This window comes from Hesperophylax consimilis, chromosome 16, assembly GCF_061612785.1.
Source record: "Hesperophylax consimilis isolate HC1 chromosome 16, BYU_Hcon_1.0, whole genome shotgun sequence".
Lineage (NCBI taxonomy): Eukaryota > Metazoa > Arthropoda > Insecta > Trichoptera > Limnephilidae > Hesperophylax > Hesperophylax consimilis.
In genome coordinates this window covers 12,176,559-12,192,837 of record NC_142851.1, presented here as the reverse complement: position 1 = coordinate 12,192,837, position 16,279 = coordinate 12,176,559, and positions in this window count along the sequence as shown.

Here is a 16,279-nt window from a genome sequence, read left to right as displayed (position 1 = left end):
CTGAACAGACTATGCAATAATTATAATAGCGTATTATCTAAGGTTGATATTTTCAGTTGCGAACTTACCAAATACAAGAGGTCCATAAAATAATATTTATCTAATGGTTTCTGAATAATGTTTATGTCTCTATTGTTTATATCTCTATTATGATTTGATTTATATTTACAAACTCTCTCCAAGGCTATTAATGTATTGTTTTGTAAATTTTTCGTTTTTTTTATACTGTTGCTAAAATTGAAATTTGTAATTTTTATGTATTAAAAGCCCAATAGGGCGTCAATAAATAAATAAATATAATCATTTGTTTTGTATAATTTTTTTAAATTCATGTTCCTTTCTCACAAATTCAATTTACTTATTCCATATTATGCTGTCTCAGTAGAGGTAAAGTCACAAGGAGGAAATCCATAATTGGTTTTATTTTACTATATAATACTTATGTACAAACTGATTAAATGTAAACTGTCGATTTCACGAAAATGAATAACTAAATAAATAAAAGTAAGATGATTGATTTTAGGATTGCTTAGCCGTGTCGTTCCCCCTCTTTTGGCCAACGTTTCGGACAGCCTTCGGATAAATTGTTATGTCGATACATAAATGTTGGCTTTCTGTAGGTCATGGAAACCTACTGCTCGCTATTTAATCCAAGGAAATGGCAGTAGAAGCATAAGGTCTCTAAAGGCAAAAAAGTGAGAAAATTTGAACATTTCTACTACAATTTTAATTATTCTCGTAAGTTTGAAATAAAACCGTAAAAATTGTAAATGAATTTTTCAACTAATCAGTGAACAGGTGAGGCTATCGAACACGGGTTGATGATAAAATATTAAACACCCCCTGCTTCTTCCCCCTTCCAAGTCGAGGGGTGATTAAAACACGAAAGTTGCGAAACCAGAAGATATTGCAATTATGATGCGAGCCGAACTCTAATGTCGGATAATTACTGCCCGGACAGATTATTAAAAATACCTTGTTCATTACAAGGGAAATTTAAGGTCGACTGGGTACTTTCAGGTGCTCTACTTAGAATAAATATCAGAAAGTAAATAGATAAAATAGAAATCTTTTATAAGATACGACGTCTCTTATTTGTTTTTATTTTCCGTATTGCGAAGCGACATGAAAATAATAGCAAAGCATTTGATTTTAAATAAATACGAAACATATTTTGACTTTTTAACCAATTACTTCTATGACTACTAACCTAAAATAAATGTGCTTTTTAAAATGGAAAGATACAACCAAATTTAAACTCCGATATGACAAATATGATTTAAGATTTTCACGGCCAAAAGTATTTTTGTTATTTGTTTTTGGGGTATTATGCCGTGTTGCGCTAACTCCTTCTTTAGCCAACGTTTCGGACAGAATTGCAGTGTCCATCATCAGGGCAGATGTGTTATTTGAGGTTGTGTTAAAATGTGAGCTTAAGTATGAGGTTGTGATACCGTGTTGCCAGCTCCAACCCTCTGAGCTAATATTAACGTATCATTTTATTTTTTTATTTAAAGTGGTTTTCTTCGTTTAGCTCTAGTGTATCCGTCAATTACCGGATACCAAGAACTATTAAGCTTAGCTCCATCGTCTCTATTAATGTTTACGGGATTTTTATGAATTTCAATGGCCTCCGTAATCAGCCGTGCTCTATAAGTTTTCGGTCTCCCCAGGATTTCAGGAACAAATCCAAAGTAATGCCCGGTGTCAATCAAATGCTCGGCAATTGCCGATTTGTAACTTGGCCACCCTGACAGTTTCGGCGCACACTCCTAGCTTCATTCACATTTATATATCGTCTCATACATACTCTTCCGTTATTATGACCCCATTGGATTTTCTCAATCTTGCCATGTCTTCAAAGTACTTCTTAATAAGTTATTGAGACATGGCACGATAGAGGGAATCAAATACTAGAGTAGGGCACAGAAAAGTTTCAACGAGACGGTGTATGAATGTTAATGAAGCAAGCTGTTTACTGTAAAAAAATTAAACAAACACCATACGCGCAGTATCCGCAAGCGGCCGCCGCCACAGACTATATAAATAGATAAACAGAAAAAGATATTCATAATGCACCATAAAGCGATCAATTAAAATATCATGTTAATTACATCAATACTAAAAACTACTGCATCCATGAACCCTGTATGTTTTCATATTAAAAGTCGATATGCAAAAATAGTAATAGTGAGGGTCCCAATTGATGAATTGAATTTTTTTTTAATAAATTTTCTTTTCATATTTGAAGACGTATTTCAATTTTCGATAAGCAATTAAAAAATGTATTTTATAACAAGATTTTTATTTGTTTCGCCTGTACGCACCTCTAAAATATCTTTTTGAATACTGACTTTAATTTGAAGTTAATTACATTCCTTATTTATGAAACTTGTTCAGTTAATGACTCTATATTCTTCTCCAGGGAATAATATTACACGGGGTATTTAATTACCAACAAAATGTTATGCTACATAAAAATATATTATAGCATCCGTTTCATATTTTCTACCCAAGAAATTTTCCCGTGTAATTTCCTTTGGAGGTATAATTTAAATGAAGGAGCTTTTACAAAGCGTTCATAAAATCTGATTCAAGCGCAGCTTTATTAAGGATGTTTATATTATGCCTATCTATGTAGGTACCTAACAAGAAAGCATTGATAAAAAAAGCGTCCTTATTAATTATTAAATATTTAATTATTGAAGATAATATTAGCAAAATTTGAAACAGAAATAGATACGGTCGCATTTAAGACTTGAACCCAGGACCTTCGCCTTGCCGGGAGCTGCTCCGCCAACAGAGCTAAAGGGACCCTATATTATTCGGTCACAATTAGCTGTATCGTACTTCGAATAAGAACTACCAATATTATCGTCATTTTCTCACCGCATCTATCTTTACGTATGATCGCAAGATAGTGCTTTGCCGTAATAACAAGATTTAACTAGTATTACTTTGTAGGCAGTATGTCAGGAAATTAAAAAAAATGGAATTAAATAGATTGTTTTCTTTGACGTTCTTTGCTAAAACTATGTTGAAGGAATGTCAGAAAGGCGTGATTCTGGGTCTTACATAGAGACAACCATTACATTTTACATGGATATTCAGGCGGGTAAGAAGCGATTACTCATATGAAGAAGTGAAACAAACTTCAAACATTTCTTCATTATACTAGCAAAGACATTGATCCGATTTGCGTCTTTAAAATTACTAACCAAAATTACTGACCTTCTTCGTTACATCCAGCTTAAAATTCCTTGCCGTTGACGCAAAAATAATGTTTAATTTATTTTCCTCAATCATGCCATATAATTGATACCATTCTCCATTGTTAAGAATGTCCAGACATAACTCAAGCCAGGAACTTGAACTTATTGGTGTCAATTTGAATGAAATAAACTTAGAAGAATTTTTATCATTTATGTCTATATAAAAAAAATCTACTAAAACCGTGTTTAGGATTTGACTTGTAAATTCCTATTTTTTCATTGCTTCATTCATATTAATATGTATGTACTGTTTCTCTTATGTATCTCTCATTTTTTCATTTCGTAATATATTTATTTATTTTAAGGAACATAAACAGTCTTAAGATGAATTTAATAAACGGCGGAGGATACAAAAGAAACAGCCAAATTATAAATGTTCACACATGGTTGAATTGGTAATATACAACTAAGTATTTAGTAAATGTAGACTAAAATATTAAAAGCAGAACAAAGTAACAAATATAAAAATGGAAGTAGAACAAATTTAATTGATAAGGGGGTAGTAGGTACATGAAAAAAAAACTTATTGTGAGAGGGAGGAAAACTACAGCGGTTCGGTTGTACCTTAACTATCACATGGTTCAGAAAATATCATTCAGAAAAGAAGCATTGTTTGAAATAGCTTTCACTGATGCTGAAAATGTTTTGTGGAACTCTCCAAAAAGCTTGGAAATTCCATGCTCTTCCTGTTCTTTTTTTTTCTCTTTTCCGCCACCTAATTTTCTTCAGTTGAGGGATATCACTTTGTCCCACTTGCTCAGAGCAATTATATATTTTTGTTATGAACGTATAAAAAAAACATGAACACAAATTCACCTAAAATTAATTATTTTTTTATATCTGTATATGCATTGTAATAGACGCGCAATGTAGTAAACTTAACGCAATATAGATGAGCAGGTATTTATCATTTTCATGTTTTATAGTTTGTTTGTTGAAAGTGAAACAGTACACTCTCAATTAGCGCGTCTTGCGGTGGGACACCCGATACCATAATGGAATATTCGTCTTTCCATCAGACCTTCCTCCTTCCCCTCCCACCTCTTGCCTACTCCCTCTTCCTTCGGCAAACACGAGCACGAAGCTTATTAGTTCCTCGAAACGCGCAGCTCTACCATTGAAGCAACATATAAATAATATGAGCTGATTATACGAGTATCTCTATGTATTGTTGGATCTTGCGGTAAAGGAATGTTTACACAATCGAGAGCTTAATGCCAAATTCATAATATCATCTTCCCTAAATACACCTTAGACGAATTCCCCTTACTAATAAATAGGTTTTTACACAGCTGTCATACAACCATTTACAATATATAAATGATTGTTTATCAGTTGTCTAAATAAAACCTTACAGAAGAAGAGTCCCGAAAGCCCTTCTGGGTGGAAGGAGAGAGGCTCCTCCGATTACCTCTAACCCCAGAAGATAGGTGGAAACTTGAGTGGCAAACGGCCAACGTGGGAAATGCCCATCTCATACAGGACCCCACCGAGAGACAACTTGGGTTCTCTGGTCCGCCATCAATAGGTTAAGGTGCTCCCATAGCCGCTGTGCCCACATGATGCACAGATGAGGTCTTAAAGAGTCGGCGATGTGTGAATGTGGCGCGGTGCAGACCACCGAACATGTGGTCAACGAATGCCCGCTCCATTCATTCCCCGGCGGGATTAATGAGGTTCACATGGCGACGCCTGAGGCCCTAGAATGGCTCGCAGATCTAGATGTCCCCCTCTGACCCCCCCACCATACGAAAAAAAGAAAAAAAGCCTAGAAACAATGATAAAAAAATCTTTCCTGTGACAAGTACATCATTGTACACTCGCGTAACACAAATAAGACGCAATGCCTTAATAGAATGTGCGCAGGGGTGGTTCCCTCCCAAATGCACTGCCCTAATAAGTGGGGTAATGAAAACCAGAGGGCTGTTAACACCCCTCGGCTGGGCAGCTAATTGTGCTTGTAAAGGGTGGAAACAGAAGGGGAGTTTACTAGAACCACTGTGATTTCAAGCTATATGAAATCTTTTAGACATTTATTCTAGGGGAGGGGTTTATATGTACTATTGCAATACACACAGTTAATAACATTCGCGATGAAAATTCGATTTATTTCGTTCAATTGATTTATTTCGCTCTATTTTACATGATTTGGCTTGATGCCCTGGTTTATTAAATGAATATACATATACGTAAATGTAGGTTAAATATACTCTACGGGCAGAAGAAGTAACTTAGTTGTAAAGAGTTTTGCAGCAACCTGATCCAAAGTGTAAATCGCTCCCTCTCTATTTGCATTTGTTGCGTTTTTACTTGTTTTTTAGGTTTATTTTATTTCAATATAGAAAGGCATGTTACTCTTAGGTTAGCGATAAATAAATTGGTTATGCTTTCTCATATTTGTTTTATTAATAAAATATTGATGAATTCATATATAACGTACAATATTTCAAGAGTTTAAAAATGGGAGTAAATTTAGTTTTTCGGGAAGGGAAGGGTGGAAATGGAAAGGGAGGGTTAGGGAAGGAAAGGGAAAGGTGGAGCGGGGAAGGGAAGGGTAAGGTGTGGCGGGGTAAAGAAGGGAAGGGAAAGATGGGTTGGGTAAGGGAAAGGTGAGTTGGGGAAGAGAAAGGTGCGGTGCGGAAGGGTGGGGCAGATAAGAAAAGGGTATGGTGTGAGGTGCGATGTGTGAGGTGTGAGGTGTGAGGTGTGAGGTGTGAGGTGTGAGGTGTGAGGTGTGAGGTGTGAGGTGTGAGGTGTGAGGTGTGAGGTGTGAGGTGTGAGGTGTGAGGTGTGAGGTGTGAGGTGTAAGGTGTGAGGCGTGAGGTGTGTGGTGTGAGGTGTGAGGTGTGAGGCGTGAGGCGTGAGGCGTGAGGCGTGAGGCGTGAGGTGTGAGGTGTGAGGTGTGAGGTGTGAGGTGTGAGGTGTGAGGTGTGAGGTGTGAGGTGTGAGGTGTGTGGTGTGAGGTGTGAGGTGTGAGGTTTGAGGTGTGAGGTGTGAGGTGAGAGGTGTGAGGTGTGAGGTGTGAGGTGTGAGGTGTGAGGTGTGAGGTGTGAGGTGTGAGGTGTGAGGTGTGAGGTGTGAGGTGTGAGGTGTGAGGTGTGAGGTGTGAGGTATGAGGTGTGAGGTGTGAGGTGTGAGGTGTGAGGTGTGAGGTGTGAGGTGTGAGGTGTGAGGTGTGAGGTGTGAGGTGTGAGGTGTGAGGTGTGAGCTGTGAGGCGTGAGGTGTGTGGTGTGAGGTGTGAGGTGTGAAAAATCAAAAAATGAGCTACAAACTTGCACAACCAATGTATATTTTCCACACTCAATAAAAAAGATACTGAGTTTTATTAATCTCCTGAAAAGTGTTCACAGGTATTTTAATAAATTAACAGGAATTTGTGTATGTACGTAACAAGATTCTGCTAATCTATACTTTATAAATGCAAATAAAACATTTTGTTTAGCTGTTGGTTGGCAAGCAGTGCTGGCAATGCTTAGATGGACCAACTGCCCCAGGTTATTTTGAAAATTAGTTATTTATTAGAGAATGAGGATCGTTAGTTATTAACGCTTTACAAACATTTAAAAGCATTTTTTTTAAATTCCAGTCTGGACAAATTTCTTTCCACTTATTGATTGTACTGCAATGCACCTCGAGGGAAGTGTAATGGTTGACTTTCGTAAAAGTCTTCACAGCTTCGTGACTTGACATATCCGGTATTTGGCGGATGTTGGCTGAAGGTGGAACCTTCCATTAAGGTTGTGTCTTAATATCTTTCAACTTCGGCAAGACTTCGGGTGGAGTTTGATGAATCATTTCTTGAACGAAATATTCCCATTGCAGTCAAACGTTTCCTTCATAAGTTATGGTGCTAATATTTACACATTTTCTTTAAAAAATAATAATAAAGCAAATTATTATTGTAAATGGCCATTATGTAAATGATTATTTTAAAAAAAAGTCAACAATATAAGATAGTAAACCACATAATACATAATATTCTTGCTACTGACTCTGGTGGTTGGAACTCTCGTACAAAATTCACGATTAAAATGTGTTCTTGAGTTCAACACTTCGGCTGTGGAAATATTTGCCGGCCGGTCTCTTCGAGACCTATGTTCACTCCATCCTCACCTAAAAAAGACCCTCCACACAGCATCCTCATATTTAAAAAAAAAATACTGATTTTATTTTATCTGGCATTTTCACAATATTGTATTAGCTAAAACCTTGTTAACAACCACTATGTAAATTGCCATCTCAACACAGGCGTTCCACACCTAGTGAGATGGGCAATACGTCACTACTGTAACTAAATGTAATATTAAAATAAAATAAATAAATAATAAATAAATTGATTAACCACGATAAATGTACGGAATTTAAAACCCCATTTAAGTTTATAATAAGGTTACTTTGTAATCTTGAAAATTCCCATCTAAGCTCAAAGATGGCACAAAATTAAACACCTAATTGTAGGGAAAAGATATCTTGATCATAAATGAAATCTGTTGAAATCGAAGTCAATTTTCCATTTTTACTCATTATATAGGTGTACATACAGGGTGCTAAGGACGTACTTGACTTACTTTAACCAGTGATTCTTAACATTACTAGGAGTAAAACATGTAATTGAAATTTTAGCTCCGGTGATTGTCTTTTTTTTGTCTGTCTTTTTTTAATGTTTTTATAAAAAAAACTTCCACATGTCGTCAAATGTCACTCGACCGAGTAACCGGCTGAGTCCAACCCCTCACATCGACCTTTTCTGTCCAATTTCTACTGATATTCTAAGTTTTTTTTTTAAAAGAAAATATAAAAATTTACCGGAGACCAAAATATAATTAACTTTTTTTACTCAAATAATGTCAGGAATAACCTGTATATGAATTTTTAATCTGCTTTAAATATCACTCTTGATCCGTCTTGGCATTGAAATTTTATTACCAAACGGAGTTAATATTAACCTTCATATTTTATTACTGACGAAATGCAAGAATTCCAGATTATTCGTATACGTTTCTCAAACATGTCGATAATTTTTTTCCAGTTATGACCTCCATCTGGCAAATAAATTAATAAATAATAACCGAATACACTATTATTAATAAGTGAATAAGTCACAATTTATTTTGCCCTTTTGATTTGTTTGCTGACCTATTGACCTTTTATTCATTTAAACCAGAGGTTCCCAATCTTTTCTCATTCCCAATACTTAAAATTCTATTCTATTCACTTGATAACTTCCTGAAGCCTGAAGATTTTATGAACACTGCTAATAATGTTTTTTTTAAAATTCATGTTATACTTCTTAAGTGTATTATTTTAATTTATATTTTATTTGGTTTTACGTCCAGACAGGCTTTTTCATGGATTTTAAGAACAGAATATGTCTAGTGAGCTATCGAAAGTTATACACATAATTATTAAAGCGTGAAATAACAGTAAACTGATAAACTGAATATGATATTAACATAAAATATTATTGAAACTAAAACATATGGGACAAATCACTGAAACTAAATTAACAACGCTAAATTTGCCATCCGCCAATTTGTAGGATCCAATAAAGTGCTGCTATAGATTATGCTTAATTCATAAATGGAGTAAATAAATATATAAATAGTACCTCGAAACTTGTTACCCAGATCATGCATCCTATTGGTTAGTGAGTGTGTTTAATAGTTGGTTGTGTATGTATTGCAGAAGAATATTACATTTTGTCTTGTGTTCCTAGTTGGCACATGGAAATAAATAGTGGCAACGATGGCAGAACTGTCAATAAGGTTGTTAATGACCTGTATAACACAACCATGTCTGAAATAATTGTCCTGTCAAACAGTGTGATTAGATGCAATCGATTCATCAAACTGACGGTTCCATGATAAATCAACAAAATGACAATTCAACACACTTTTAAAAAGTGATATAAAATCATTAGAAACGATGAAAAAAAATTTAAACCTAACCTAACCTAACCTACTTAACCCAGTTAATAAAGTTTTTGTTTCATCACTTTCCATGACTTTATATAACTTTTTAAAGATGTGATGAATTATCATTTTGATGAGTTATCCGGTCACCCAAACTGACATAATTAAAATGTTAATTGGTATTTGGAGCTTGAAAATTACGTTTCTAAGGCATATAATATTATGCTTAAGATTCTGCCATTTATGTAAACTTTTAATAGTGGCAACGATGGCAGGACTGTCAATTAAGTTGTTAATGACAGATGCAATCGATTCATCAAACTGACATAATTAATATGTTAATTGGAATTTTGAGCTTAAAACTTACGTTCCTAAGACATATAATATTATGCTTAAGATCCTGCCATTTATGTAAACTTTTAATAGTGGCAACGATGGCAGGACTGTATATTTGGTTGTTAATGACTCTAAGTAATACAACCAGGTCTGACTCAATTCTCCTGTCAGACGGTGTTATCGAATACAATTGTTTCATCAAACTGACATAATTAATATGTTAATTGGAATTTTTAGCTTAAAATTTACGTTCCTAAGACATATAATATTATGCTTAAGATGCTGCTATCTAAGTAAACTTTTGTATTTTTTACTTTAATGTTTCTGTCTTTCACCCTTCAAGGTTGTTCGAGGTTAAACTTTCATGTAGATTAACGTGAATAGTAAATTGACGCTGACCTTTTCCGACAAAATATTTGGGAGGCGGGTACGGATACTGTCGCCCCGGGAACCACTCATTGGATAACCAACACCAATACCTTAGGTCATCCCAAGTGGTTAGCTAAGTTGAGTGACGTTCACGGGGTTAGGTTTATCTAGATCATGACGGCGGATTGTCACTTAATGCATTGCGGGCCGTATCCGGGAGACTGGTTGAGGAGACCTTTTGACCTCTTTAGCCGGACTATCTAGACCCATATTGCATCAATAATAATAATACGAGTTTATTCCAGAACGTATGCAGGGGTAGTGCAATGCAATACATTCCATATTTAAAAGAAGAATACATAGATAGGCACACAAAAAGATAGAAGTGAAAAATGTGTGCAAGCAGACGTTTATGGAAGATATTTGAGCATATCCCGTCACCAGAGGGCCACCAGGGGGGACTCCATCCAGGCAACCATGGCAGTGATGATAGTGTTATTTGATTGGCGTAGTCTGCGTCATAAGCTTCCCATGTGGTGGTGAAGAAGCGCTCTGAAAGAGTGCACTCGTCCTTCCAGTACATTGTACATTGCACCACAGTGGGAGTGACCATGCGTCCGTCACTCCTGCCTCCACATTCCTACCCATCCCTCATACCTTTTCCCTTCTCAGATCTTACTCTCCTTTTTTATGTGAAACCACACAAGAGCCCCAACTGCTACCAACAGTCTATTATACTGTGGCATCCCAAATTGGGGTATCTTGTGAGGGTGAAGGTAATAGGGAGGGGAAGGAGATGTGGAAGAAGAAGGTGGTGAAGTACCAAGCTATTCAAATCTGGTCACCAAACACGGCCAATCAACGTTTTATATTCTGAATTATTGTGATATAACCAGGCCGATATTGAGAGTATCTTCCAATCTGGAACACGCTATATATAAAAAAATAACTAAAAATCTTGCGGGAAGTAATCGGATGTTGTTTAATTATGAACAAGTTCTCGAGATTTTGCCTCGTAAGCTTCGCGTTCAACGTCTCAAGGTGACAATTATTTTTAATTCAATGTTCAAGCAGTAAGGAGATTCAAGCTTCAATGTCAGCAATGCAAGGTAAATTGAACCTGTTTTTAAAAGCAGGAACTTCACCACCGGTACCTAATTTTTGAAGTACTTATTTTCACTTTCGATATGGTCAGTTGTCCTCCCCTGGTTCATCTCACTTGAAACAGTGTTACGGTAGGGCCGGAAGATAACACAGTACTTTGGTGCTGTTTCTGTCACAATAAGATTTTATTACTTCTATTCAAAGTGTTTTACAGCTGTTGTTGAAATCTGTACGTTGGATTCTAGTGAAGTTTGTTCCTGACATAAAATCCTAAAGGTAATTATTTTACAAGCGTGAGAGTTGTTCATATTTGAAATTGTAAAATGAAAATTTGTAGTGACTAGCGTTTTCAAAATGGTGAGGTATTATCAGTGTTGATTTTAGAAATGTACCAATTAAAAATCACGGGATATTGTAATTATTGAAAAGCTGAAAACATTGCTTTTAAAAAGAAGAAATTTACCTTTCAAATTTTTGGTATGTACTTTATCGCTTGCCTGATTTCTTATCAGTTCCAATTTTTAAAAATAAGAGTTAAAAGTATCTTGTATAATTTTACGTATACCGTTGCAATATATTTTTAAAATCACGTACCCATGCAGCAACAACTGAAATTATTTCATAATAATAATATTGCTTAATTTAAAGCATAATATAGAGGACCAGACAGCTACCGTGGTTGAGTTAACTGATGGTCGTAACCATCAGTTAAGAATCCGGAGGTCGCGGGTTCTAATCTCGAAATGGGCAAATAAATTTTAATTGATCAATTTGAGCTTTTTTTCAAAATTTCTTTCTTTCTGCTTTAGTAACAAATATATTTTACTTATATTATTTTTAGTTGTTTATAAAATTTTAGTTTATATTTTTTTTGAATAATTGCAAATTACTTAAACTTTGTCGTGTCATTTTAATTTAAGTTAAATGAATAACTTTGTATATACCACTACTCAATCAAAAATGATAGACATGTTTCAAAATCAACGGTTTCCTCGTCATAAATATGTATTACATTTAACCCGACCAAAAAACCGTTGGTTTGAACATATCAATCATTTTTTACATTAGATCCAAACAGGATTCTCCGAGGAAAAAAAAATCCTCAGGGCCTATGCCATCTTTGGGGATGCCGTGTGGTGGGTCTTTTTATAGAAAGGAAAGATATTAAGATCTGGGAAGGAAAAAGGTGTGAGGGTTGGGTAATATGAGGGTCATTTTATCCAGAGTGACGGATCCATGAGTGCATCCTTCTCACTATAAATAAAGCAAGGTGATGGGTCAGGAAAGTCCGGCTGGAGAGGTCAAAAGGTCTCCCTCAACCAGACTATCCTGATTCGGCAGCCATGTAGTAGATGGGTGAACACATCCGCCGCCAAGACCTAGACAAACTTCACCCCATGAACCCGGGCACCCCTGTTAATTCACCAAACGCAGCGAACCACTTGGGGTGACCCATGAAAAGGGTGTTGATTATCCAATAAATCGTACCCGCCTCCTAAATTGCATATTTAAAAAAATAAGTAAGAAATAAATAGATATATAATATTCCTCCTGAGATCCTGCGCTGATTCGAACTAGGTTTTGGATGGACGATTTTAAGTAACTTCTATGGTTCTACTCCAAGGTCTGTGTTGGGTATGTTGAGTAACTTCTAAGACGATATTTTTTAAATTATAAGTTGGTTGTTTTTCCGATAATTCCTCAAGCCAAGATTTGTTGGATTTGATGTAGTTATGAATAGATTTAATTCGTTTGACACTAGGTGGGAGTTTTATAACTTCACAGTTATAAAAATCACTCCTTTTCTGTCCGAGTGATTTTGAAATCCATAAAGTTATTATTATATTTTCTTCGTCAGTTATCTTACCTTTTATTTGTAAGTTTTTTTTTAATATTTCGGAGTCGATAATAATTATGTTGTAATGGTGGGAATAGGAAGCTATGATATGCTGATACAGGGAATTGGAAAGTTGAAACCGTCTTGGCAGATGTGGTAATCTAATGGTATACAATCTTCTGAGGGTTATCAGTTAGGTTATCTCGTAATAATTGTGTGTAATGCATTGATGTATTATATGCATTGACGTATTAATTCAATTTATTAATTCATAGGATGTCAACAACATTTTAATGTCTTTTTCTAATTTTTTGACGAGTGTAAATACCAACATAAATATTAGATATTCACTTTAATAATAAATATACATTTTTATTTTTTTCTTAAATAAATATAATTGGAGTACATTTCTGGTGTCGTTTATATTTACTTTATTTTTTTCTTAAATTTAAATAATTGGAGTACATTCCTGGTGTCGCTTGCCATGGATGTAAAGACATCGGTTTTTTCACACGTACACGGTGCCCTGAAACTAGTAGTACAGGCGGAAAGCTGGTAGTACAGGCGGGAAGCTGGTGAATCTATATCACACTTTAGGTGATTTTGTGGTATAACTTTATTTGATTGGAGCTTTGATTTTTAGTAAATCGAATCCGAAGTTGGGAGTTTTTTGGTTAAACTTGATAATAAAGTCGGGGGGGGGGGGGGGGTTAGTATCAGCTGTTTAATGTTTTTTAAAATGGGTCGAAGCGTAGACCTTGCTCCAAAAGTTTTTAAACCCTGTAGTTGCCGAAAAAGTATAAAAAAATGTAATTTAGTTTCTATATGTGATAGAGATTCATCAGTTTGTGGCGTCGAGAGAATCCAGATTAACTCATTAATAGTAAAAAGCTCGACCTACTTAGGTACTTGCTAATTACTACCGAGAACTAATCGTAAACGAAAGTTCCAGTAAGGCCCAGACTGAGCGAGTGTCTCCGTTTTATTTGCGATTTTGCCTACCTACCGTTGCCGTCGGCTGTACCGTATAAATAAGCCCGACGCAGCGAGCAGTCAGCCAGTCAGTTATCAATCTGCCGTCAACAATTTGAAAATCTCGCGAGTGAAAACCGGCGCGCCTCGCGCAGGACGATATTCCCGGCTCCGCCCGGTTCAATCATGGACTCCATCGGGACATCATCATAGCGTCTTGGCCACCGTCCCTGGCCAGCGCCACATCGGATCTCAGCGCCCTGGTTAAAGCGCATATGACCAGCGCTTCATCCATGCACCATGACCACCACGAGGACACGCAGCATCCTCACTGGTCTACGCACCTCCCGTTCACCGCCGACAGGTCCTCCGTATCTCCGGCCTACCCGCCGACCGATCCATCGTATCGTCGGCGTTCCCGCCGGCAGGTCCATCGTATCGTCGGCCTTCCAGGTCACCAGCGCCCGACGTCGACTCACTGACCCGCGCTTGACCAGCCATCACAGCCTGCATCCGGAAAATACAACATCAGTCCTACGTCATCTCTCAACACGGCTACCTTGACTCACAAATAAACACTGTGACCTTCACGACCGACTTTCATTTTGTGCCTCTCACCAGATCCCCAAAAGTTAATTAATTTAAAAAACTTCCCGTACAATTGATCTAGAGTTCGTAAAACAATGGGTTGTTTCCGTTGGTAGGAAAGGTAATTTAATGAAAATATACCACTGCCTCAAATGTATGCTGCCATTCTGTTGTTTAAATAAATGATTATTTTGAATGATTTCAGATAAGATACAGAATATCTACTCCCAACATGGATTATATCCTGGTTGCAATAGTCCATGAGCTATATTCGTCAGTTGTATTTCGTGCTTTGGTTATTATCTTGGTAACCTGGTGGAGTTCCTGGTTATGGAGCCGCCGCAAGCTCTATGCACTCAGTTCACAGCTTCCTGGACCCATGGCTCTTCCCATTCTGGGGAATTCCATAGAACTGGGCTGCTTTAGCAGTCATGAAGGTATTTCAATTACATGTCTTGATTTAATGTAATCTCTACTGTTTTCATAAATTAGTGGCCCCGTAGTTGACCCGTTTCCCCGTTATTCCGTTCTCCCATTCTCGCGTTCCCCCGTACTCGTTCTCCCGTTCTCGTTTTCCTGTTCTCCCATTGTCCCGCTCGTTCTCTCGTTAGTATTCCCGTTCTACGTTTCTCCCGTTGTTCCGCTCTCTCGCTCTTCCGTTCACCCGTTCTTCCATTCTCCCGTTCCCCGTTTACTCATTCAAGCGTGATTGATTTTTCTGCATTCCCTTTTTGCTTTAAATCAAATTAATAAACTTATTTTCCAGATATAATATTGAAGATATCGGGTATGAAACAAAAGTACGGAGAATACTTTAGGATTTGGCTTGGTCCTGAATTCGGAGTGGTCCTTTCAGAACCCGAAGATTATGAAGTAATATATTTATTCGAAAAACTATATATCATTATTGAAATAATTTGTTTTAAAAAAAAAATTAAGAAATAATTTTACACGATAAAATTTTTGCATGTTTTCACAGGCAGTTCTTCTCGGGAAATCGTTGGCAAGTAAGGGCAGAAAATACGATGTGCTCAAGACTGTCATTGGAACAGGAATTCTTACGGCATCTGGTAAGATATTATATATCATATCTCCCTGAAATCATTATTTTATTATTATATTATTATAGTATTAAGTATTCTTATCTCAATGACTGTACAGTTTAGGATTATTGTAAACGGAAGTGGCGCCCTCTGTTATGTGTTGAAGTTTTCAAACCGCGGAAGCCGGTATTTATCTGCTAGTATAATATAAAACTAGCAGATAAATACCGTGGTCTTACATTTGATCAATATCTTATGTGGAATACACATTGCCTACTTATCACGAAAAAACTTAGAAAACATATTTATCTTCAAAAACATTAAAAACATATAAACTCCAAATCTATGAAAATTGTTTATTACTTACTCTATTTGTCAATCTATCATTGAGTATGGAACGTGGGAGGTGCAACACTACCAGCTATAGATTCAATATCGAAGGCACAAAAAAATTATGATAGTTATTCTTAAAGTTCCATTCTACAAATTCCATGTATTAGATATTCGACAAATTTACACGAAAACTATCTTAACTCATCTGTTTAAAAATAAAACACATATATTTTATGAAATTACCCAAAATATTGTAAACACGAGGCACAAAACCAAAGAACTCATACAAACACCTAAAACAAAAACAACATTTGGTCAAAGAACTTTCAAATACATTGCGCCTAAAATATACAATAACCTACCTGAAAAAGAAAGACAAAAGAATAATATTAACAAATACAAAATCCTGATCAAACAATGGATCATCGAAAAAGGTCGTGCAATAATTAGTGACCTCACTCAAATATAATCCTCTATCTCATTATTGTTACTACACCTACCAACCTGCAAAT